The sequence below is a fragment of the Arachis hypogaea genome, chromosome 16, assembly GCF_003086295.3.
Source record: "Arachis hypogaea cultivar Tifrunner chromosome 16, arahy.Tifrunner.gnm2.J5K5, whole genome shotgun sequence".
NCBI lineage: Eukaryota > Viridiplantae > Streptophyta > Magnoliopsida > Fabales > Fabaceae > Arachis > Arachis hypogaea.
Window position 1 is genome coordinate 68,930,864 of NC_092051.1, and position 25,191 is coordinate 68,956,054.

At 39.6% G+C, this 25,191-nt stretch overlaps 1 non-coding gene across 1 annotated transcript; it reads left to right on the forward strand.

Moving 5' to 3' along the window:
- The first annotated feature begins 19,135 nt into the window (after positions 1-19,135).
- LOC112760764 (small nucleolar RNA R71) lies at positions 19,136-19,243 on the forward strand. The gene has a single exon (XR_003181188.1). It is a non-coding gene; the product is annotated as a small nucleolar RNA R71 (small nucleolar RNA).
- The last annotated feature ends 5,948 nt before the right edge of the window (positions 19,244-25,191 follow it).

Consider the following 25,191-nt stretch of genomic DNA (forward strand, 5'->3'; position numbering starts at 1 on the left):
TTATTAATCAGATGTTTTCTAAAATGGTTTGAGTTGATAAACAGGAAATTAAATCAGAGGATTTATGTAATTTAAATAAAAACCTTAACCGGGAGTAGATTATTCGGAAGTCCTATCCTTGTTGGAGTTCTCCCAAGATCAATTGATAATTGAAGGTTGTTCTGCGCAGTTATCCCTTACCAGATAAAGAAAAGTTAAACAAGTTGGAAGTCAGTTTCTATTCACAAGTTATAATCCTCTCCCTTGGGAAGGACTAGTGCCAGTGACTAGAGGGCGACGCAACGATAAACCCAATTATAATTTTACTCTTGAGCATTCCAACTCAAGGTCCTCCTTTCAATCAACTCCCAATCAAGTTATGGAACTACTTGCTCATTATGATTGTAAACTTCACAAAATAAGAAAGGAAAATAAAGAAAGACATGATAAATAATAATAATCAAAGAGACCAATTAAAAATAAAAATAGTTCTTGTATTAATAAATTCTAAAAATAATTCAATAGTAATTCTGAACAAATTAAGGACATGAAAGAGTAAGTGACAAGTAAGGAAACAAACTAGAATGATGAAGTCTTGGCAGAGGTAATAACTCTTCTCAATAGCCCAATCCAAAAAGCAATAAAAACAAAATCCTAAGAACTATGAATGTGTAGAGAGAAAACATAAAGGAGGAGTAAAATCAGATCTCAAAAACTAAAAATTATGCGGAATGAATGTTCCCCTCATCTCTGTATGTTCCCTGGCTCTAATCTGCTTTTCTGGGCTGAAAATTGGGTCAAAACAGGGCCCAAAATCACCCCTAGCGAATTCTGCAGATTCTGCAGATCGCGCACGTCACGCGATCGCGTCATCCAGCATTTTGCCTTGCCACGCGTGCGCGTCGTCCACGCATTCGCGTCACTTGTGCAGTTTCCAATCCATGCGTTCGCGTCAGGCACGCGATCGCGTCACTGCAATTTCCTCTATTTCGCGCGGTCAAGTGAGCCATGCGCCCGCGTCACTTCTCGCTGGTCATCTCCTTAATTTCTTGTGTTCCTTCCATTTTTGCAATCGTCCTTTCCAATCCCCAAGTCATTCATGCCCTATAAAGCCTAAAACACTCAACACACGGATCACGGCATTGAATGGAATAAAGGAGAATTAAAATACATAATTAAAGTCTCTAGGAAGCAAGTTTTCAACCATGGAGTAATTTTGGGAAGGAATTGTAAATACATGCTAATTTAATGAATAAGTGGGTAAAGATTTGATAAAACCACACAATTAAACACAATATAAACCATAAAATAATGGTTTATCAGCACGCCTGCAACCTAAGAAGGTACTATAGTTAGGGATGATAAAGGATCTTAGCATAAGGTGCACTCTTTTTCCTTAAAAGGTTTTTTAATGAGGCACCAAGCCAAGACCTACAAATTATCTGACTTAAAGGGATAAAAATTCCCGCATGTATATATTTGCATTTTCTTTTGAATAAAATATGTTTAGATATTCTACAAATTCTCAAGCCGCATTAATCTGAAACATTCATCGTCCGATTATAAAGCAACAGATCGGCAGAAAGTGAAAATCAAATTCACTGCACGATCACGATAAAGACCAACAGAGATGAAAACCAAATTCATCAAAAGGTCGACCAAGCGAGGATTGAACCCAATTTCTACAAATCGGCAAAGATGAAAACAGAATAATGCAAGAAGTTATCGAAAGTGATCCAGAGAAAGGACCTGACGAGGTCTTAATAAAATGGATTGCTAAATAATAACTTAAAGACTGGCCGACGTCAAGAAGTCGGACCAGTCGCAATAACCAAAGTTATAAGTAAATCCCTAGAAAGAGGTCTGGCCAGCCCTATAAAAGAGGATTACTATAACTTAGAAGGGCCTGACATGACGAAGTCGGCCCAAAACATAAAAGTTATAAAAGTAATCCCTGAAAGAGACCTGAACAAGGTCCAAGAAAGAGGATTACAAAAATAACTTAGAAGGGCCCAATATGACGAAGTCGGCCCAAAACATAAAAGTTATAAAAGTAATCCCTGAAAGAGAACCTGAACAAGGTCCAAGAAAGAGGATTACGAAAATAACTTAGGAGGGCCCGACATGACGAACTCGGCCCAAAACATAAAAGTTATAAAAGTAATCCCTGAAAGAGACCTGAACAAGGTCCAAGAAAGAGGATTACGAAAATAACTTAGAAGGGCCCGACATGATGAAGTCGGCTCAAAACATAAAAGTTATAAAAGTAATCCCTGAAAGAGACCTGAACAAGGTCCAAGAAAGAGGATTACGAAAATAACTTAGAAGGGCCCGACATGACGAAGTCGGCCCAAAACATAAAAGTTATAAAAGTAATCCCTAAAAGAGACCTGAACAAGGTCCAAGAAAGAGGATTACGAAAATAACTTAGAAGGACCCGATATGACGAAGTCAGCCCAAAACATAAAAGTTATAAAAGTAATCCTTGAAAGAGACCTGAACAAGGTCCAAGAAAAAGGATTACAAAAATAACTTAGAAGGACCCGACATGACGAAGTCGGCCCAAAACACAAAAGTCACAAAAGTAATCCCTGAAAGAGACCTGAACAAGGTCCAACAAAGAGGATTACTAACAACAACTTAGACAAAACCAACATGATGAAATTGGCCTCCCGAAAACCTTGGTGATATACAAGGTAATTCCTAATGAAGACATGAGTAAGGTCCAAACAAAGCGAATTACTAGAAATAACGTCAGGCCAAGAAATCAAGCCAATGAAGTCAGACTACGAAAATTCCAAACACCTAGAAAGGTACCGAGATGAGTGCAAGACAAACATGTTACGAAAAACACAATTTATAATAATAACAAGCTCAAGAGGCTACCAAAACTAGCCTCAAGAGCTTGGAAATCACTTTGTTTTTCAAAAGAAAGCTGCTAAACAAGCAACCAGAAATGTAGCAAAGGTCAAAACTATCATCTACAAAATATAAAGAGTTCAAAAGGCCCACAAACCGGGCTATACACACAAACATCTAGAAAACTCATTAAGGATCCAAAGTCTTCTCAGCAGCACGAGGAGAAGGAGGGCGAGTCTGAAGAGGCACTGCATCCACTGTTCTGTCATCTCTGTTCAAGATCTGACAATCTGGTTCAAATTCAGGATGACTAGTCTCGGACGAAGGAGCCGAAGAAATTGGCCCAGCTGAAGTCCTAGTGGCAGGCACAGGGGGGTTCGACATCATCGTCATCAGGATCGTCAGGGACAATCTTGCCATCCTTTACAACATTATCCAGACTGAAGAGAGTAAGGTTGGCCTCAGGTGCAAGAACTTGAACCTGCTCCTTCAGGTTCTCATAAGCAGCATTTACGCTGCCTACAAGATGACCCTGGAGCTCGGCATAATCAACCCAGGCAGACTCCAACTCCTCCCTGAGACGCATTACCTCCCTGTAGGCCGTAACATAGCTATCCTTGTGCCTCAAAGCCATGTCTTCAGCCAACTTTACAGAAGCCGCCAAGGCAATAGAACTAGCCTTCTCACCCTCCAACTCTTTCTCCAGCTTGGTCACCTTCACCTCGAGCTCCTCCTTTAAACCCTTCATCCGATCGAACTCCAATTTTGCCTCCTCCATAAAGGCCTTCGTAGCATGAAGAGGAAGATCTTGGGTAGTCCGATATAAGGCCGCCCCCATATGAGCCATCTTGACACTACTCCGAGTTATAAAGTCTAAATGGTGAAGGAGTGATACATCATCCATAGGGAGGACACCATAAGGACCGATCTGCTGGTCGACAAACCTAACAGCATCGAAGTCAGGGGCATCCAGATTGAAGGGTTCAACAGTTTGAGGTCTTTTGGAAAGGGGAACGACCGGAGGAGAAGATGCAGTAGCAGTAGAAGACTACGAAGGATCCACTACACGGACTCGAGGAGTAGGGATCATTCTCCTCGGGCCGGGAGAGCTCGGCACAGACGGTTTCGACGTCACCTGAGAAGACCCTTCCCCATCCGTTTTGGCCGAGATGTTCTGTGCGGCAGTAGCCTTTCTCGCCTTCTTGAAAGCTTTCATCGAGTCATTATTCTTTGCCATCTCTGCAAAATAGAAACCAGTAGTTTTACAGACCAGGAAAAAAGAGGAAAGCAAAGTAAAAACAAGAATCAATATGTATCAAGTAATACCCAATGCAGTTCGAACAAGGGAGGGGTCCCCCAAGGATTTTTTAGTATCTAGATGAGGAGGTTCCCCCCAAAGGTCCTCCAAAACAGTTACAAAAGCCTGCTCAATCTCGTCGAGCATTTCCCACGTATATCGGGATACTACTACATTCTGCTGCCAACAGAGAGGGAAGGATGGCTCATCATTCGCTTCCAGAAAAAAGGGGCGAGCTCTCTCAACAGCTCGAATATTGAATAAATAATTCTTGAAGTCCCTAAAGGACTCGTCATACATGGTAAAAACCTTATGTCCTTGTGCAGATCTAAAAGAAACCCACGAGGCTTTCTTTTTCGAAGAAATCCCGGGCTTAGTTAAAACAAACAAATAAAGGAAAAGAGTTTGAGAAGGGGTAACATCTAATTCTTGGAAAAGAAGCTGAAAAATCTTAATAAAACCCCAGGAGTTCAGATGAAGCTGGGACGGAGCTACATTACACGACCATAGCAAATCGGTCTCAAAGGAAATAAAGGGACAAGTGATGTCCAACTGGCTGAAAAAATAGTCGTAAGCATAAAAGAAAGGGCGCTCCCCTTGGGTCGGGACAGCGAAGCAAACCCTCTCTTCAGAGTCAAGTGCCACCAATTCATAATTCCTCTCTTGATCTCTACTCTTGCAAAGACGGTGATGTTTTCTAAGCTCTACGCAAAATTCAAAATTGGCTAAAGAAACACACAGTAACACTAGGGAATCCAACCAATCAGACATCCCCTCGAGAACCTTAGAAGACGCCTCGACAATAAATTTGCGAGAAGACATGGCCAACTAGTCTTACAAACAAGAAAGGAAGATTGGATTACTAAAAACATTTCGGACAAAGCCAAAACAACTCGGCCAACCTAATCTAGCACAGCACAAGCAATAAAAGGAAACCCCAGGACCTACACCAAAAAGATCCAGGGGCATCCTTCGAGGCAGGCAGGGAACAAGGATTCAAGAAAACCTACAAGATTAACGTCCCAACAAAACTCGCAGCAAAGACAGAGAAAAAACCTTTTTCAAAGACGCAACATCCCCAGAAAGCTACAAATCAAACAGAATCGAAATAGCTACCTTCCAAATTCACAGTCTCAGCTTATCAGCAAACAAATAGCAAAACATATCAAGAAGAAGCCATCAAAGACACAATCTTTTTCAGAGAAATAAAAAAGAGTCGTTATCTTTTACAAAATTCATCAGCGAAGAAAGCTATCGGCAAGGCGAAAAACATCAAAGGAGCAATCTTTCGAGAAAGCAAGCAGGTTCATGCAGTTCGCAGAAGAGGAAAAACAAGCAGTATGAACCCTAGAGTACAGAAGGACCACTCCAAAAGCCAGAAAAATCCCCCACAATAGTAAACAAGTAGGCGCACAATGATACGAAAAGATTCAGATTTTCCAACATGCACTTTAAGAGAAAAATCAAAACTTTATCAAAAACCGAAGGTAAAATGACAAAAGAGAAGGTAAAACCAACCTGGAGAAAGGAGAAAGAGCTCTGAAGAAAGGAGGAAACCGTAGTAAAGAAATTTTCCCTTAAGCAAAGCACAAGACACAGCGTTGCAGAGAAAAATGAAAAGGCAAGCTCCAGGCGAAACAGAAGAACAAAGAAAAGTGGGAAGTTACAGAAAAGAAGAAACCGTTTCGTGAGAACAAAATTCAAAAAAGCCAAGAGAAACGGAGCATTAAAACCAATTAATGAGGGTATTAAACCACCGCACATTCCCAAGGCTAGGACGCTAATACAAAAGCGCGCGCTTTTAGAGGAAACGAAAGAAGAAATGTTTCGCATTCAAAAAAGAACTCTACAAAGATAAAATCGACAAAAGTGCTCGAGTTCGGCTTCACCAGAGAAGGATCAAAGTCCTAAAACTAAGACTCGACCTCAAAAGAAAGACCGAGCTCGAGCAGGGGCACTGTTCATACCCTGGGTCGAACTGTCCGACCCGGGATGTTCTACCAACAAGACGACCGACCTCTTCAGGTCAGGACAATCCGACCTCTTCTCAAAGAGCTCGGCCAAATCGACAGGAAAGCCCAAAAAAGGGCCCAACTCGAGGAATACAACCCAAATCCAAAGGCAGCCCAAGCCTATAGAGATAAGGGCGGTTTCCTTAAAGATAAGCTGACCTCACCAAAAGAAAGATAAAGATAACTAACTTATCTTATCTAAAAAGGTCACTCCACACTACTATAAATACACTAGAGCACCCAGGTATAACTCATACTCTGATTCTACTAAAAACCTGCTTAATACCCTTGCTAACTTAAGCATCGGAGTCCTTTGCAGGTACCACCACCCTCCGGTGACAAAGGATCAGCAGCATTACTAGTCCAACAAGTCGGACGCGACTGCTTCGGCCACCACCCACAGCCGGACACGTCATCGCCGATCAGTACAGAAGATCTCATCCGAGATTGACCTACAATTTCAGGTAACCCCCGGAACAACACCAAACTTAAAATTTGACACTAGACTCAAACAAGAAACATCAAATTATTTTTGGTTCTATGATTTTATTAATTTTTTTGGATTTTTCAAAAATAATTCGGAAAAAGAAAAATAAGGATTGAAGAACATAGAATAAATTATTTTTTTTGAAAATTTTTCGAAAATAAAAAGCTTTAAAATTAAAATAAAATTACCTAATCTGAGCAACAAGATGAACCGTCAGTTGTCCAAACTCGAACAATCCCCGGCAACGGTGCCAAAAACTTGGTGCACAAAATTGTGATCTTTGGTAACGGTGCCACAAACCTAATACGCACATTCATAATCTCAATTCTTTTTCACAACTCCGCACAACTAACCAGCAAGTGCACTGGGTCGTCCAAGTAATAAACCTTACGTGAGTAAGGGTCGATCCCACGGAGATTGTTGGCTTGAAGCAAGCTATGGTCATCCTTGTAAATCTCAGTCAGGCAGATTCAAATGGTTATGGGATTTTGATGATTAAAATATAATTAAAACATAAAATAGGATAGAGATACTTATGCAATTCAGTGGTAGGAATTTTAGATAAGCGTATGGAGATGCTTTGTTCCTTCTGAATCTCTGCTTTCCTACTGCCTTCATCCAATCATTCATACTCCTTTCCATGGCAAGCTGTATGTTGGGCATCACCATTGTCAATGGCTACTTCCCGTCCTCTCAGTGAAAATGGTCCAAATGCGCTGTCACCGCATGGCTAATCATCTGTCGGTTCTCACTCATGTTGGAATTAGGATCTATTGATCCTTTTGCGTCTATCACTATGCCCAGCACTCGCGAGTTTGAAGCTCCTCACAGTCATCCCTTCCCAGATCCTACTCGGAATACCACAGACAAGGTTTAGACTTTTCGGATCTCAGGAATGGCCGCCAATAATTCTAGCTTATACCACGAAGACTCTGATCTCACGATCAGGAGGCTAAGAGATACACGCTCAATCTAAGGTAGAACGGAGGTGGTTGTTAGGCACGCGTTCATATGTGAGAATGGTGATGAGTGTCACATAATCAGCACATTCATCATGTTCTTGGGTGCGAATAAATATCTTGGAATAAGAATAAGCTTGTATTGAATAGAAAAACAATAGTACTTTGCATTAATTCATGAGGAACAGTAGAGCTCCACACCTTAATCTATGGGGTGTTGAAACTCCACCGTTGAAAATTACATAAGTGAAAGTGGTCCAGGCATGGCCAAATGGCCAGCCCCCTAAACGTGATCAATGATCAAAAGTGATACAAAGATAGTCTCAAAAATGATCAAAAGGTTTTTAAATAAATCACTAAAAGTAGTTTTTATACTAAACTAGTAGCTAGGGTTACAGAAATAAGTAAATGATGCAGAAAATCTACTTTCGGACCCACTTGGTGTGTGCTTGGGCTGAGCATTGAGCTTTCATGTGTAGAGACTCTTTTTGGAGTTAAACACTAGGTTGTAGCCTGTTTCTGGCGTTTAACTCCAGAATAGGGCAGGAAGTTGGCGTTTGAACGCCAGTTTGTGTCATCAAAACTTGGGCAAAGTATGGACTATTATATATTGATGTAAAGCCCTGGATGTCTACTTTCCAACGCAATTAAGAACGCGCCAATTGGGTTTCGGTAGCTCCAGAAAATCCATTTCGAGTGCAGGGAGGTCAGAATCCAACAGCATCTGCAGTCCTTCTTCAGCCTCTTAATCAGATTTTTGCTCAAGTCCCTCAATTTCAGCCAGAAATTACCTGAAATCACAGAAAAATACACAAACTCATAGTGAAGTCCAGAAATGTGATTTTTATTTAAAAAATAATAAAAATATACTAAAAACTAACTAAATCATACTAAAAACTATGTAAAAATAATGCCAAAAAGTGTATAAATTATCCGCTCATCATCCTTCAATTCTGAAGTAAAGTATGGACTATTATATATTTCTAGAAAGCGCTGGATGTTAGCTTTCCAAATCCGTTCAGAACGCTCCATTTGGATGCTATATCTCCAGAAAAGCTCTTTCGAGTGCAAGGAGGTGATACGTAAAAAATTAATTTCACGTAATTACCGGCAAGTATACCGGGTCGTATCAAGTAATAAAACTCACTAAGAGTGAGGTCGATCCCACGGAGATTGGTAGATTAAGCAACTTTAGTTAAATGGTAGATTTAGTCAAGCAGACATGGTTTTGATTTCATAAGAATTTTGATTTTTGAACATAATTGCAAGAATTTAAAGGGCAAGGAGTTTAAAGAACTAGAATATAGAAAGAAAATGAAAGTAAATAACTGAAACTTAAAATGCAAGAAACTTAAATGACATTAAAGATAAATTTCAAGAAAGTAAAGATTGCAGAATTTTAAAGAGCATAAGAGTAAATAGCAAGAAATAGAGAAACATAATGTAAATAACAAGAATAATAAATTGCAAGAATGTAGAAGGGAATTGGGTAATGGGTATTCAAACAACTAAAGAGCAAAAGAAATGAGAAATAATGATGGAAAGGATCATTAGGGATCGGAGATGCAAATTCTCATGAATTGATGTTGATCAATTCCTTCTCAATCATGGGTATAGATCCATGGCAAATTGTGGGTAATTGAGTCCCAATCTCTTGGTAACTCAATTTCTCTCAACACAACCAATTGCCACTCTCGTGATCTAATTGTTCATGAGAAGAGATGAAGTTCAATTTCTAATCCAAGCCACACAACTTCCAGAATCTCAACTAAGGGAGGTTACATCTCACATACCAACCAAAGTGTATTGATCAAGGAAATCATGAAAGGATGAACTCTAAACTGAATTATGTGGCTCCTTTCTCAAATTCACCACATAATTCATATAGATTAATCCCTCTCTCGATGGTGATTAAATCTGTAAAGAACAAGAGTTTCCTCTTAGATGAACCACTTGAATTGAGAAGGAAAAGAGAAGTTATCAATCCATTCAAATGAGCAGAGCTCCTCCCTCTAATGAAAATGGGGTTTAGTGAATCATAGCTCAAATTTCAACAACAAGTGCAAAAGTAAACATTCAAAATTCAGTAGAGAAGAGTAATGAAAAATGAAGAAGTTCTTTAAAAAAACTGAAATTCAAACTTACAGAAGAAAACAAAATAGAGAACCCGTAAGAAGCAGTAAAACAGAAATGCTAGTTTTTCAATGTAAAAGGCTAAGTGTCCAAAATAAAAAGTAAAAGTTCCCCTTTGTACAATTTCCTTCTCTATTTATACTAGTCTTCAAAGCTTCTAGAGGTTCATCAATTGGGTTAGCAATTTGGGCTTTGTCTTTGTTGATTTGGCTGGCTCACTAGAGGAAATGTTGGCCTTTGAAGAGAGCAGAGGATTACAGAGCAAGTTGGCATCAATTCTGGCCCAAGAAGGACGTTACTGGCAAACACGCCAGCCTTGTTGCATGTTGGCAACGTGCATGGTAATTTCCTGGGAGTGGGACATAGTGCTTGGGCATTGTTGCCCAAGTTGTTGCCCAAGTTGTTGCCAAACACTTGCTTGTTCTTCACTTTTTGTGCTTGATGTTGCCTCTGGTTTGACCTTCAATTTTGTGTTCCACTATAAATATGGTTAGAAAGCTCTTGATGTCTACTTTTCAATGCAACTGGAATCACCTCAATTGGATCTCTATAGCTCAAGTTATGCTCCATTGAAGAGGGCAAGGTCAGGCTGCCCTGGTTGGGCGTTTTTGCCAAACACGCCACCAGTAACGCCCATGACAACGCCTCAAGCCCAGATTCTTGGCCTGGGCATTGTTTCCCAAGTTGCCAAGGAACACGCCAGGCCATTCTAGCCTTGGCAACGTGTTTGATCACCCTTCTTTGGCCCATTCATGCTTCCTTGAATTTCAACCTCATTTCCTTATTTTTGGGGCCTAAAGATGACTCTGATTCGAGCTTCCATTTCATACTTTACTATGGACTATTATATATCGTTAGAAAGCTCTAAATGTCAGCTTTCCAACGCAACTAGAAGCACTCAAATTGGATCTCTGTAATTCAAGTTAGTCATCCTTGAAAGAGATGAGGTCAGGCTGCCTTGGTTGGAGTTGTTGTGGGAGTTATTGTGAAACACGCCCATGGCAACGCCCCTAGCCCAGATTTCTTGGCCTGGGCGTTGTTGTCCAAGTTGCCAAGGAACACACCAGGCCATTTTAGCCTTGGCAACGTGTTCGATCACCCTTCCTTGGCCCATTCATGCTTCCTTGAATTTCAACCTCATTTCCTTGTTTTTGGGGTCTAAAGATGACTCTGATTCGAGCTTTCATTTCATGCTTCACTATAAACTATTATATATCGTTGGAAAGCACTAAATGTCAGCTTTCCAACGCAACTAAAAGCACTCAAATTGGATCTCTGTCACTCAAGTTATTCAGCCTTGAAGGAGGTGAGGTCAGGCTGCCTTGGTTGGAGTTGTTGTGGGAGTTATTGTGAAACACGCCCATGGCAACGCCCCTAGCACAGATTTCTTAGCCTTGGCGTTGTTGCTGGCGTTGTTGATGAACATGCCACTTTAGCTTCAAGGCAAGAACGCCTTCGAGCTCTCCTTGGCTCAATTTCTTGGCCTTGCGTTGCCAAGGAACACGCACATTCAACTTCAAGTTGGCAACGCCCATGGTCATTTTTCATAGCCACCTTGCAGGGGCCAGCGTTGTTGTTGGCGTTATTGCCACAAACGCTAGTTCATTATCTCCTTGATAATGTGTTCGAGCCTCTCGCAGGATGCCTTGAGGTGGCCAGCGTTGTTGCTGGCGTTGCTAAGAAACACGCCTTCTCCTCCTTGCCTTGGCAACGTGCTCGACCTTCCTTGGCTTAGCATTTCTGAAGCTGGCATTGTTGCTGGAGTTGCCAAGGAACACGCCACCAACAACTTGCTAGTGAGCTCCTCTTGCTAACAATTTTCACCTTGGCGTTATTATGGGCGTTGCTAGGGAACACGCCAGTTCATTCCCTGCCTGGCAACGCCCTCGATCCTCATCTTGTGGCTCTGTTTCAAGCTTCTCTCCTTGCTCTGTTTCCTTGTCAAGATTGATGCATCTTCAACCCTTTTTACTCTAATTCCTGCTCCATCATCTTCTTTCTTCATCACCTAACATAAACCAAAGAATCTTCCTCAAAGTTTTGCTATTTTATGCAATGAATTTCAAGGACATTATTTAAATCAACGTATTTATAAACCTCTTAATTCATTTGCATGAAGTATGCCAAATTTCACCTAGTTCTTGGTTTATGAATGCATGTAGAGAAAACTCACAAAATTGCTTTTTTATTCTAGTAATAATAAATGAAATTAAGCTAAAACCACCTAAACTAACTAGTTAAAATAGCAAATATGAGAATGCATCACAACACCAAACTTAAAATGTTGCTTGTCCTCAAGCAAGAGATAAGAGGATTGGATAACAGAATTTAAGATGGAAGAATTAACTATCTTAACAGAGAGGCATTTCTTTTAACAAATATTGTTCTCCTCATTTGTGCAATCCTTTGTTCAATGCAAATGATCAAGGCTTCTTCAACATCTTTAGTGAAATGCTTCCTTCACTATTAAACTAGTTAGCTTCACTAGACCTCTTTCTCTTTTTCTTTTTCTTTTCTTCTTCTTCTTTTTTTTTTCAATTGAGCTAAAAATCTTGTCTTAAGGCGGCTCTTTAGAATAAGCTTTCAATCAACAATCCCAAACCAGTTGGTTTAAGTTGTTAAGTGTTGGAACACTCTTAAAGATTTACTAACTCAAGCCTCTCTCCTTAACACATTCAATCACAGGCATATAACTTTAAGAGTTTATTTGGATAGTGGTGTGGTGCACAAAATTGTGATCTCAGGCAACGGTGCCAAAAACTCTGTACGCACGTCTTAATTAATCACTTTTCATTCACAACTTCGATACAACTAACCAGCAAGTGCACTGGGTCGTCCAAGTAATAAACCTTACGTGAGTAAGGGTCGATCCCACGGAGATTGTTGGTATGAAGCAAGCTATGGTCATCTTGTAAATCTCAGTCAGGCGGATAATAATTGGTTATGGAGTTTTCGAAAATAAATAATGAATAGACAGAAAATAAAGATAGAAATACTTATGTATATCATTGGTGAGAATTTCAGATAAAAGTATAGAGATGCTTTCGTCCCTCTGAACTTCTGCTTTCCTGCTGCCTTCATCCAATCAGTCCTACTCCTTTCTATGGCTGGCTTTATGTAAGGACATCACCATTATCACTGGCTACTTTTCATCCTCTCTGGAAAATGGTCCGATGCGCTGTCACTGCATGGCTAATCATCTGGAGGCATCACCGTGGTCAATGGCTGCATCCTATCCTCTTGTGAAAATGGTCCAAATGCTCTGTCACAACACGGCTAATCATCTGAGGTTCTCGATCATACTGGAATAGGATTCACCCTCCTTTTGCGTCTGTCACTACGCCCAGCACTCGCGAGTTTGAAGTTCGTCACAGTCATTCAATTCCAGAGCCCTACTCGGAATACCACAGACAAGGTTTAGACTTTCCGGACTCTCATGAATGCCGCCATCAATCTAGCTTATACCACGAAGATTCTGATTAAGAGATCCAAGAGATAATCATTCAATCTAAGGTGGAACGGAAGTGGTTGTCAAGCACGCGTTCGTGGGGGAATGATGATGATTGTCACGTTCATCACATTCATGTTGAAGTGCGAATGAATATCTTAGAAGCGGAATAAGTTGAATTGAATAGAAAAATAGTAGTACTTTGCATTAAGTCATGAGGAACAGCAGAGCTCCACACCTTAATCTATGGAGTGTAGAAACTCTACCGTTTGAAAATACATAAGTGAAAGGTTCAGGCATGGCCGAATGGCCAGCCCCCATGATCTAAGAACTAAACGTCTCAAGATGTCTAATACAATAGTAAAAAGTCCTATTTATACTAAACTAGCTACTAGGGTTTACAGAAGTAAGTAATTGATGCATAAATCCACTTTCAGGGCCCACTTGGTGTGTGCTTGGGCTGAGCTTTAGCTTTCCACGTGAAGAGGCTTCTTTTGGAGTTGAACGCCAAGTTGTAACGTGTTTTTGGCGTTCAACTCTGGTTCGTGACGTGTTTCTGGCGTTTAACTCCAGACAGCAGCGTAGAACTGGCGTTCAACGCCCTTTTGCGTTATCTAAACTCGGCCAAAGTATAGACTATTATATATTGCTGGAAAGCCCTGGATGTCGACTTTCCAAAGAAATTGGAAGCGCGCCATTTGGACTTCTATAGCTCCAGAAAATACATTTTGAGTGCAGAGAGGTCAGAATCCAACAGCATCAACAGTCCTTCTTCAACCTCTGAATCTGATTTTTGCTCAAGTCCCTCAATTTTAGCCAGAAAATACCTGAAATCACAGAAAAATACACAAACTCATAGTAAAGTCCAGAAATGTGAATTTAACATAAAAACTAATAAAAACATCCCTAAAAGTAACTAGATTCTACTAAAAACATACTAAAAACAATGCCAAAAAGCGTATAAATTATCCGCTCATCACAACACCAAACTTAAATTGTTGCTTGTCCCCAAGCAACTGAAAATCAAATAGGATAAAAAGAAGAGAATATACTATAAATTCTAAACTATCAATGAAACATAGCTCCAATCAGATGAGCGGGACTTGTAGCTTTTTGCCTCTTGAATAGTTTTGGCATCTCACTTTATCCATTGAAGTTCAGAATGATTGGCATCTATAGGAACTCAGAGTTCAGATAGTGTTATTGATTCTCCTAGTTCAGTATGTTGATTCTTGAACATAACTACTTTATGAGTCTTGGCCGTGGCCCTAAGCACTTTGTTTTCCAGTATTACCACCGGATACATAAATGCCACAGACACATAACTGGGTGAACCTTTTCAGATTGTGACTCAGCTTTGCTGAAGTCCCCAATTAGAGGTGTCCAGGGTTCTTAAGCACACTCTTCTTTTGCTTTGGACCTTGACTTTAACCGCTCAGTCTCAAGTTTTCACTTGACACCTTCACGCCACAAGCACATGGTTAGGGACAGCTTGGTTTAGCCGCTTAGGCCAGGATTTTATTCCTTTAGGCCCTCCTATCCACTGATGCTCAAAGCCTTGGGATCCTTTTTATTACCCTTGCCTTTTGGTTTTAAGGGTTATTGGCTTTTTGCTCTTGCCTCTTGGTTTTAAGAGCTTTTGGCTTTTTCTGCTTGCTTTTTCTTTCTATTTTTTTTCGCTCTTTTTTTTTCTGCAAGCTTTGTTCTTTGCTGCTTTTTCTTGCTTCAAGAATCATTTTTATGATTTTTCAGATTATCAAATAACATGTCTCCTTGTCATCATTCTTTCAAGAGCCAACATATTTAACATTCTTAAACAACAACTTCAAAAGACATATGCACTGTTCAAGCATTCATTCAGAGAACAAGAAGCATTGTCACCACATCAATATAATTAAACTAAGTTTAAAGATAAATTCAAAACTCATGTACTTCTTGTTCTTTTGAATTAAAACATTTTTCATTTAAGAGAGGTGATGGATTCATAGGACATTTATAACCTTAAGACAAAGTTACTAAATACTAATGATCATGTAATAAGACACAAACTTAGATAAGCACTTAACATAGAAAACAAAAAACAGAGAATGTAAGAACAAGGAATGAGTCCACCTTAGTGATGGTGGCGTTTCCTTCTTGAGGAACCAATGATGTCCTTGAGCTCTTCTATGTCTCTTCCTTGTCTTTGTTGCTCCTCCCTCATTTCTCTTTGATCTTCTCTAATTTCATGAAGGATGATGGAGTGCTCTTGATGTTCCACCCTTAATTATCCCATGTTGGAACTTAATTCTCCTAGGGAGGTGTTGATTTGCTCCCAATAGTTTTGTGGAGGAAAATGCATTTGAGGCATCTCCGGGATCTCATGGTGATGAGCTTCATGCGTCTCTTGAGATCCATGAATGGGCTCTCTTGTTTGTTCCATCATTTTCTTAGTGATGGGCTTCTCTTCCTCAATGGGAATGTCTCCTTCTATGTCAATCCCAGCTGAGTTGCATAGATGACAAATGAGGTGGGGAAAAGCTAACCTTGCCATAGTGGAGGACTTGTCAGCTACCTTGTAGAGTTCTTGAGATATAATCTCATGAACCTCCACCTCTTCTCCAATCATGATGCTATGGATCATGATGGCCCGGTCTATAGTAACTTCAGACCGGTTGCTAGTGGGAATGATTGAGCGTTGAATGAACTCCAACCATCCTCTAGCTACAGGCTTAAGGTCCAGTCTTCTCAGTTGAACCGGTTTGCCTTTTGAGTCAATCTTCCATTGAGCTCCTTCCACACATATATCCATGAGGACTTGGTCCAACCTTTGATCAAAGTTGACTCTCCTTGTATAGGGGCGTGCGTTCTCTTCCATCACTGGCAAGTTGAACGCCAACCTTATATTTTTCGGACTAAAATCTAAGTAATTCCTCCGAACCATGGTGAGATAATTCTTTGGGTTCGGGTTCTTACTTTGATCATGGTTCCTAGTGATCCATGCATTAGCATAGAACTCTTGAACCATTAGAATTCTGACTTGTTGGATGGGGTTTGTTAGAACTTCCCGACCTCTTCTATGGATCTCATGTCGGATCTCCGGATACTCATTTCTCTTGAGTTTGAAAGGGACCTCGGGGATCACCTTCTTCTTGGCCACAACATCATAGAAGTGGTCTTGATGGGCTTTGGAGATGAACCTTTCCATCTCCCATGACTCGGAGGTGGAAGCTTTTGTCTTCCCTTTCCCTTTTCTAGAGGATTCTCCGGTCTTGGGTGCCATCAATGGTAATGGAAAAACAAAAAGCTTATGCTTTTACCACACCAAACTTAGAATATTGCTCGCCCTCGAGCAAAAGAAGAAAGAATAGTAGAAGAAGAAGAAGAAATGGAGAATAGGTAGAGAGAGATGTGTTTCGGCCAAGAAGGGGAAGAGAGGGTTGTGTTGTGTGAAAATGAAGAAGAATGGAGGGCTTTATATAGGGAGAGGAGGGGGGGTAAGGTTCGGCCATAAAGGTGGGTTTTGGGTGGGAAATTGATTTTGAATTTTGAAGGTAGGTGGGGTTTATGAGGTAGGTTTATGGGGAAGAGTGGATGGATGTGAGTGGTGAAGTGGTGATAGGGAAGAGAGATTGTGGTAATTGGCGAAGAGTTTTAGGAAAGAGTGTTTATTGGGAAGAGAGGATGAACATTGAGAAGAGGGAAGAGAGTGAGTGGTGGTAGGTGGGGATCCTGTGGGGTCCACAGATGCTGAGATGATCCTGTGGGGTCCACAGATCCTGAGGTGTCAAGGACTTGCATCCCTGCACCAATTAGGCATGTAAAATGCCTTTGGATGCAATTCTGGCGTTTAAACGCCGAATTAATGCTTGTTCTGGGCGTTCAACGCCCAGATGCAGCATATTTCTGGCGTTGAACGCCAGCCAGATGCTTGTTTCTGGCGTTCAGCGCCAGCTCTTCTTCACTGTGCATTTCTGGCATCTGGACGCCAGGATGCTGCTTGTTTCTAGCGTTCAACGCCAGATCCATGCTCTGTTCTGGCGTTGAACGCCAGACAGATGCTCCTTACTAGCGTTTAAACGCCAGTAAGATCCTCCTCCAGGGTGTGATTTTTCTTCTGCTGTTTTTGATTCCGTTTTCAATTTTTATATTTATTTTGTGACTCCACATGATCATAAACCTAATAAAACATGAAATAACAATAAAAATAAAATTAGATAAATAAAAATTGGGTTGCCTCCCAACAAGCGCTTCTTTAATGTCAATAGCTTGACAGTGGGCTCTCATGGAGCCTCACAAATGTTCAGAGCATTGTTGAGACTCCCCAACACCAAACTTAGAGTTTGGATATGGGAGTTCAACACCAAACTTAGAGTTTGGTTGTGGCCTCCCAACACCAAACTTAAAGTTTGACTGTGGGAGCTCTGGTTAACTCTGTTTTGAGAGAAGCTTACTGTGCCTCTTTTCCATGTTTACAGAAGGATGTCCTTGAGTTTTAAACTCAAGGGAGTCCTCATTCAATTGAAGAACTAGTTCACCTCTGTTAACATCAATCGCAGCTCTTGCTGTGGCTAGGAAGGGTCTTCCAAGGATGATGAATTCATCCTCATCCTTCCCAGTATCTAGGACTATGAAATCAGCAGGGATGTAAAGGCCTTCAACCTTTACTAGTACGTCCTCTACTTGTCCATAAGCCTCTTTTCTTGAATTGTCTGCCATTTCTAATGAGATTCTAGCAGCTTGCACCCCAAAGATTCCCAGTTTCTCTATTACACAGAGGGGCATGAGGTTTATCCCTGAACCAATGTCACATAGAGCCTTCTCAAAGGTCATGGTGCCTATGGTACAAGGTATTAGGAACTTTCCAGGATCCTGTTTCTTTTGAGGCAATGTCAGTTGATCCAGATCACTCAGTTCATTGGTGAACAAGGGAGGTTCATCTTCCCAAGTCTCAATACCAAATAATTTGGCATTCAGCTTCATGATTGCACCAAGGTACTTGGTAACTTGCTCCTCAGTAACATCCTCATTCTCTTCAGAAGAGGAATACTCATCAGAGCTCATGAATGACATAAGGAGGTTTAATGGAATCTCTATGGTCTCTAGTTGAGTCTCAGATTCCTTTGGTTCCTCAGAGGGAAACTCCTTATTGATCACTGCACGTCCCAGGAGGTCTTCCTCCTTGGGATTCACGTCCTCCCCTTCTTCCTTGGATTCGGCCATGATGGTTATATCAATGGCCTTGCACTCTCCTTTTGGATTTTCTTCTGTATTACTTGGGAGAGTACTAGGAGGGATTTCAGTGATCCTTTTACTCAGCTGGCCCACTTGTGCTTCCAAATTTCTAATGGAAGACCTTGTTTCATTCATGAAACTCACAGTAGCCTTAGATAGATCAGAGACCAAGTTTGCTAAATTAGAAATATTTTGTTCAGAGTTCTCTGTCTGTTGCTGAGTGGATGACGGAAAAAGTTTACTATTGTTAAACCTATTTCTTCCACCATTATTAAAGCCTTGTTGAGGCTTTTGATCCTTCCATGAGAGATTTGAGTGATTTCTCCATGAGGGATTATAGGTGTTTCCGTATGGTTCACCCATGTAATTCACCTCTGCTATTGCAGGGTTCTCAGGATCATAAGCTTCTTCTTCAGAAACTGCCTCTTGAGTACTGTTGGATGCAGCTTGCATTCCATTCAGACTCTGAGAAATCATATTGACTTGCTGAGTCAATATTTTATTCTGAGCCAATATGACATTCAGAGTATCAATTTCAAGAACTCCCTTCTTCTGAGGCATCCCATTATTCACAGGATTCCTCTCAGAAGTGTACATGAACTGGTTATTAGCAACCATGTCAATGAGTTCTTGAGCTTCTGCAGGCGTTTTCTTTAGGTGAATGGATCCACCTGCAGAAGTATCCAATGACATCTTAACTAATTCAGACAGACCATCATAGAATATATCCAGGATGGTCCATTCTGAAAGCATGTCAGAAGGACACTTTTTGGTTAGTTGCTTGTATCTCTCCCAAGCTTCATAGAGGGATTCACCTTCTTTCTGTCTGAAGGTTTGAACATCCACTCTAAGCTTGCTCAGCTTTTGAGGAGGAAAGAACTTGGCTAAGAAAGCCTTGACCAGCTTATCCCAAGAGTTCAGGCTATCCTTAGGTTGAGAGTCCAACCATATTCTAGCTCTGTCTCTTACAGCAAAGGGGAAAAGCATGAGCCTGTAGACTTCAGGATCTACTCCATTAGTCTTAACAGTATCACAGATCTGCAAGAATTCAATTAAGAACTGAAAAGGATCTTCAGATGGAAGTCCATGAAACTTGCAGTTTTGCTGCATTAGAGAAACTAATTGAGGTTTTAGCTCAAAATTGTTTGCTCCAATGGTAGGGATGGAGATGCTTCTTCCATGTAAATTGGAATTAGGTGCAGTAAAGTCACCAAGCATCCTCCTTGCATTATTATTATTTTCGGCTGCCATCTCCTCTTCTTGTTCGAAAATTTTTGAAAGGTGCTTGCTGGATTGTTGTAATTTAGTTTTTCTTAGTTTCCTCTTCAGAGTCCTTTCAGGTTCTGGATCTGCTTCAACAAGAATATTCTTGTCCTTGCTCCTGCTCATATGAAAAAGAGAGAACAGAAAAATAATAATAGGGATCCTTTTTACCACAGTATAGAGGTCCCTGTGTGAGTAGAAGAAAAGAAGAAGAGAAAATCTGAACTCAGAGAGAGAGAGGGGGTTCGGATTTTTGGTGAGTGAGGAAGAGATGTTAGTAAATAAATAAATAAATAGAAGAGGATGAGAAGGGGAGGTTTTCGAAAATTATTTTTGAAAAATGGTTAGTGATTTTCGAAAATTAAAATTAAAATTTGAAACAATTAGTTAATTAAAAAGAATTTTTGAAAAAAGAGGAAAGATATTTTCGAAAATTAGAGAGAGAGATTTAGTTAGGTAGTTTTGAAAAAGATAAGAAACAAACAAAAAGTTAGTTAGTTAGTTGAAACAAATTTTGAAAATCAATTTTGAAAAGATAAGAAGATAAGAAGTTAGAAGGGATATTTTAAAATCAAATTTTTGAAAAAGATATGATTTTGAAAAAGATAAGATAGAAAGATATTTTTGAAAAGATATGATTGAAATTAGTTTTGAAAAAGATTTGAATTTTAAAATCACAATTAATGACTTGACTCACAAGAAATCACAAGATATGATTCTAGAACTTAAAGTTTGAATCTTTCTTAACAAGTAAGTAACAAACTTGAAATTTTTGAATCAAAACATTAATTGATGATGATATTTTCGAAAATTATGAGATAAAATTAAGAAAAGATTTTTGAAAAATATTTTTATAATTTTTGAAAATAAATAAGAAAAATGAAAAAGATTTGATTTTTGAAAAAGATTTTGAAAAAGATAAGATTTTTAAATTGGAAATTTGATTTGACTCATAAGAAACAACTAGATTTTAAAAAGTTTTGGAAAAGTCAACTCAAATTTTCGAATTTATGAGAAGAAAAAGGAGAAGATATTTTTTTTTATTTTTGAATTTTTTTATGATGAAAGAGAAAAACATGAAAATGATGCAATGCATGAAAATTTTGGATCAAAACAATGAATGCATGCAAGAATACTATGAATGTCAAGATGAACACCAAGAACACTATGAAGATCATGATGAACATCAAGAACATATTTTTGAAAAATTTTCAATGCAAAGAAAATATGCAAGACACCAAACTTAGAAATCTTTGATGCTTAGACTCTATGGATGCAAAAATGCACATGAGAAATAAGAAAAGATACAAAACAAGAAAACATCAAGAACAAACAAGAAGACTTACCAAGAACAACTTGAAGATCATGAAGAACACTATGAATGCATGAAATTTTCGAAAATTTTATGCAAACTTTAAAACATGCAATTGACACCAAACTTAGAATTGACTCAAGACTCAAACAAGAAACACAAAATATTTTTGATTTTTATGATTTTATGATTTTTTTGAATTTTTCGAAAATTATTTGAAAAAGAAAAATAAGGATTCCAAAATTTTTAATATGAATTCCAGGAATCTTGCATTTTTAGTCTAAAGCTCCAATCTGAGGGTTAGACATGGCTCAATAGCCAGTCAAGCTTTAGCATGTAAATCAGGTGGATCTGGAACAGCAATAGGTGAATTAGCAACAACTAGCTTGCTCTTGATAATATTGGGTTGGGAGTCACAGTCCAAATGAATTTAGACATGGCTTTGCAGCCAGTCAGGCTTCAACATGCTTTATGAAACACTAAAATTCATTCTTAAAAAATTTTAGAATAATTTTTGAAAACAGATGAGAAATTTTTGAAATAAATTTTTTTGAAAAATTTTTTTTTGAAATTTTTTTTTCGAATTTTTTTTTTGAAAATAAAACAAAAAGAAAATTACCTAATCTGAGCAATAAGATGAACCGTCAGTTGTCCAAACTCGAACAATCCCCGGCAACGGCGCCAAAAACTTGGTGCACAAAATTGTGATCTCAGGCAACGGCGCCAAAAACTCTGTACGCACGTCTTAATTAATCACTTTTCATTCACAACTTCGATACAACTAACCAGCAAGTGCACCGGGTCGTCCAAGTAATAAACCTTACGTGAGTAAGGGTCGATCCCATGGAGATTGTTGGTATGAAGCAAGCTATGATCATCTTGTAAATCTCAGTCAGGCGGATAATAATTGGTTATGGAGTTTTCGAAAATAAATAATGAATAGACAGAAAATAAAGATAGAAATACTTATGTATATCATTGGTGAGAGTTTCAGATAAAGGTATAGAGATGCTTTCGTCCCTCTGAACTTCTGCTTTCCTGCTGCCTTCATCCAATCAATCCTACTCCTTTCTATGGCTGGCTTTATGTAAGGACATCACCATTGTCACTGGCTACTTTTCATCCTCTGGAAAATGGTCCGATGCGCTGTCACTGCATGGCTAATCATCTGGATGCATCACCGTGGTCAATGGCTACATCCTATCCTCTTGTGAAAATGGTCCAAATGCTCTGTCACAGCACGGCTAATCATCTGAGGTTCTCGATCATACTGGAATAGGATTCACCCTCCTTTTGCGTCTGTCACTACGCCCAGCACTCGCGAGTTTGAAGTTCGTCACAGTCATTCAATTCCAGAGCCCTACTCGGAATACCACAGACAAGGTTTAGACTTTCTGGACTCTCATGAATGCCGCCATCAATCTAGCTTATACCACGAAGATTCTGATTAAGAGATCCAAGAGATAATCATTCAATCTAAGGTGGAACGGAAGTGGTTGTCAGGCACGCGTTCGTGGGAGAATGATGATGATTGTCACGTTCATCACATTCATGTTGAAGTGCGAATGAATATCTTAGAAGCGGAATAAGTTGAATTGAATAGAAAAACAGTAGTAATTTGCATTAATTCATGAGGAACAGCAGAGCTCCACACCTTAATCTATGGAGTGTAGAAACTCTACCATTTGAAAATACATAAGTGAAAGGTTCAGGCATGGCCAAATGGCCAACCCCCATGATCTAAGAACTAAACGTCCCAAGATGTCTAATACAATAGTAAAAAGTCCTATTTATACTAAACTAGCTACTAGGGTTTACAGAAGTAAGTAATTGATGTATAAATTCACTTCCGGGGCCCACTTGGTGTGTGCTTGGACTGAGCTTTAGCTTTCCACGTGCAGAGGCTTCTTTTGGAGTTGAACGCCAAGTTGTAACATGTTTTTGGCATTCAACTCTGGTTCGTGACGTGTTTCTGGCGTTTAACTCCAGACAGCAGCGTAGCACTGGCGTTCAACGCCCTTTTGCGTCGTCTAAACTCGGCCAAAGTATGGACTATTATATATTTCTGGAAAGCCCTGGATGTCTACTTTTTAACGCAATTGGAAGCGTGCCATTTTGAGTTCTGTAGCTCTAGAAAACCCATTTTGAGTGCAGGGAGGTCAGAATCCAACAGCATCAGTAGTCCTTCTTCAACCTCTGAATCTGATTTTTGCTCAAGTCCCTCAATTTCAGCCAGAAAATACCTGAAATCACAGAAAAACACACAAACTCATAGTAAAGTCCAAAAATTTGAATTTAACATAAAAACTAATAAAAACATCCCTAAAAGTAACTAGATTCTACTAAAAACATACTAAAAACAATGCCAAAAAGCGTATAAATTATCCGCTCATCATGGTGTCCAGCACCTCTTTGGGTTGCTAAATGTCCTGTCATAGAGCTACTCTTGAAAGTGAGTTTTCAATCGATAATCCCGAGTTAGTTAACCCAAGTTACCGGGTGATGAAGCACCCCTCGGATTTACTAGCTCAAGTATGTCCCTTAACATCAATCACCACAGACACATATCCAAATTTTGTCATTGATGCCTAGCTTTTCATTTTGTGTTCTCTGTTTTCTTTATTCAAGATTTCTAACTTCTTGGGTCTTGTAGCTTTCAACTAACTAGCCTTGTGTAAGCAAGCATCCTTTTGATTCCTTGAGCCTTGATTCATTCTCAATGAAAGCATGTATATTGACACTTTTGTAGGACAACTTTATTTTCTTTAGGCTAGATTTCTCTCTGTTTTTGCTCAACTGCATCTTTTATTCCATTATCTAGCAAAAGGGCTTAAAGCAAGCAAACATTCCAAGCATATGCGGATACATGATGTAAACATGCAAATGCATATTATAGACATTAAAGTGCATAAAAGACTCCTAGAAGGTATATCATGTTTCAGACATACATCTTTATTTATTAAAATACTAAAAGAACTTCACCACCTTTAAGTTTTGGGTTCCTTTCCTTTGCTTGATTCTCCTTGTTTTCCTTTGCCCTTTGGATCTTCTTTCTTCTTCCTTCTTACTTCTCCTTGTTGTTTTGTTGTTGGGTCCTCCTCTATTTTCTTCCATATCCCTGAGCTTATCATCCTATCCTTTAGCCTTTGAGCATTAAATTGCACCCTTGCAATTTCCTGTTCTTCTAATACCTTGTGTGCTTCATTGAATTTTTGGATTTGTGGGTTGAGCACTGGGAGCGTTCCACAAATGTAGCTGAGTTTTTCTTGGGTGCATATATCATAATCAATCCTGTCTCTGTGTCTAGCTTCTTTGAACATCCTGTTCTCATTGTAGTCTCTTTGCAAGGCGTCTTGCATTCTTTCCATCCTAAGGAGGAGCTCCCTTTGCTGAGCTTGTTCTTTCCTTAGTTGAGCTTGTTCTTGTATTACTTTCTCCATATATCTTTCATGTTCAGCAGCTGAGTTGTTGATGATTTCATACATCTTGTCATATTGTTCTTGTTGTCGTTCCATCATGTGTGTTTGATATTCACTTTGCTGACTCATCCATTGAACTTGAACTTCTCTTTGCTGATTCATTGCTTGCCAAAGGTCCCTTTGTTGTTGAGCTTGTTCCTCTCGGCTTCTTTGAATTTGTGCATATTGCCCAGAGATTCCTTCCAAAGCGGCTTGGAGTTGATTCATGTTTAAGGCACTTGATTCTTCCATTTCTTCATGCTCTTCCTCTTGTCTCTCTCCTTTCCTTTTCTTTCTTTTTGCTAGAGGTTGCCTTTCCAATTGGATTGTGGTGACGTACTCCAATCTCTTCTTGGTGATGGGCTTCTCTACGGACACTATGTCTGTTTCTTCAAACTCTTCAAGAGGTACCCCAGCTTCTTCACATAGGCGTAAGATGGTACTAGGATATCCTAGCCAACTATCTTGTTTGACATTTTCAGCTGTGTCAATGATGTTTTTAGCTATGATTTCTCCCACATTGATCTCCCATCCTTTCATTATGCAGTGGATCATTATTGCTCTGTTTATTGTCACCTCTGAATTGTTTGAGGTAGGGATTAATGATCTTCTCACTATGTCATGCCATCCTTTTGCTTGAGGTATGAGGTCACCTCTTCTAAGTTTGAGTGGTTGTCCTTGTGAATCCAACACCCAATTCGTGCCTACTTTGCATAGATCACTTAGCACATCCACACATCTTTGGTCATATTTAACCCTCTCCTCATAGC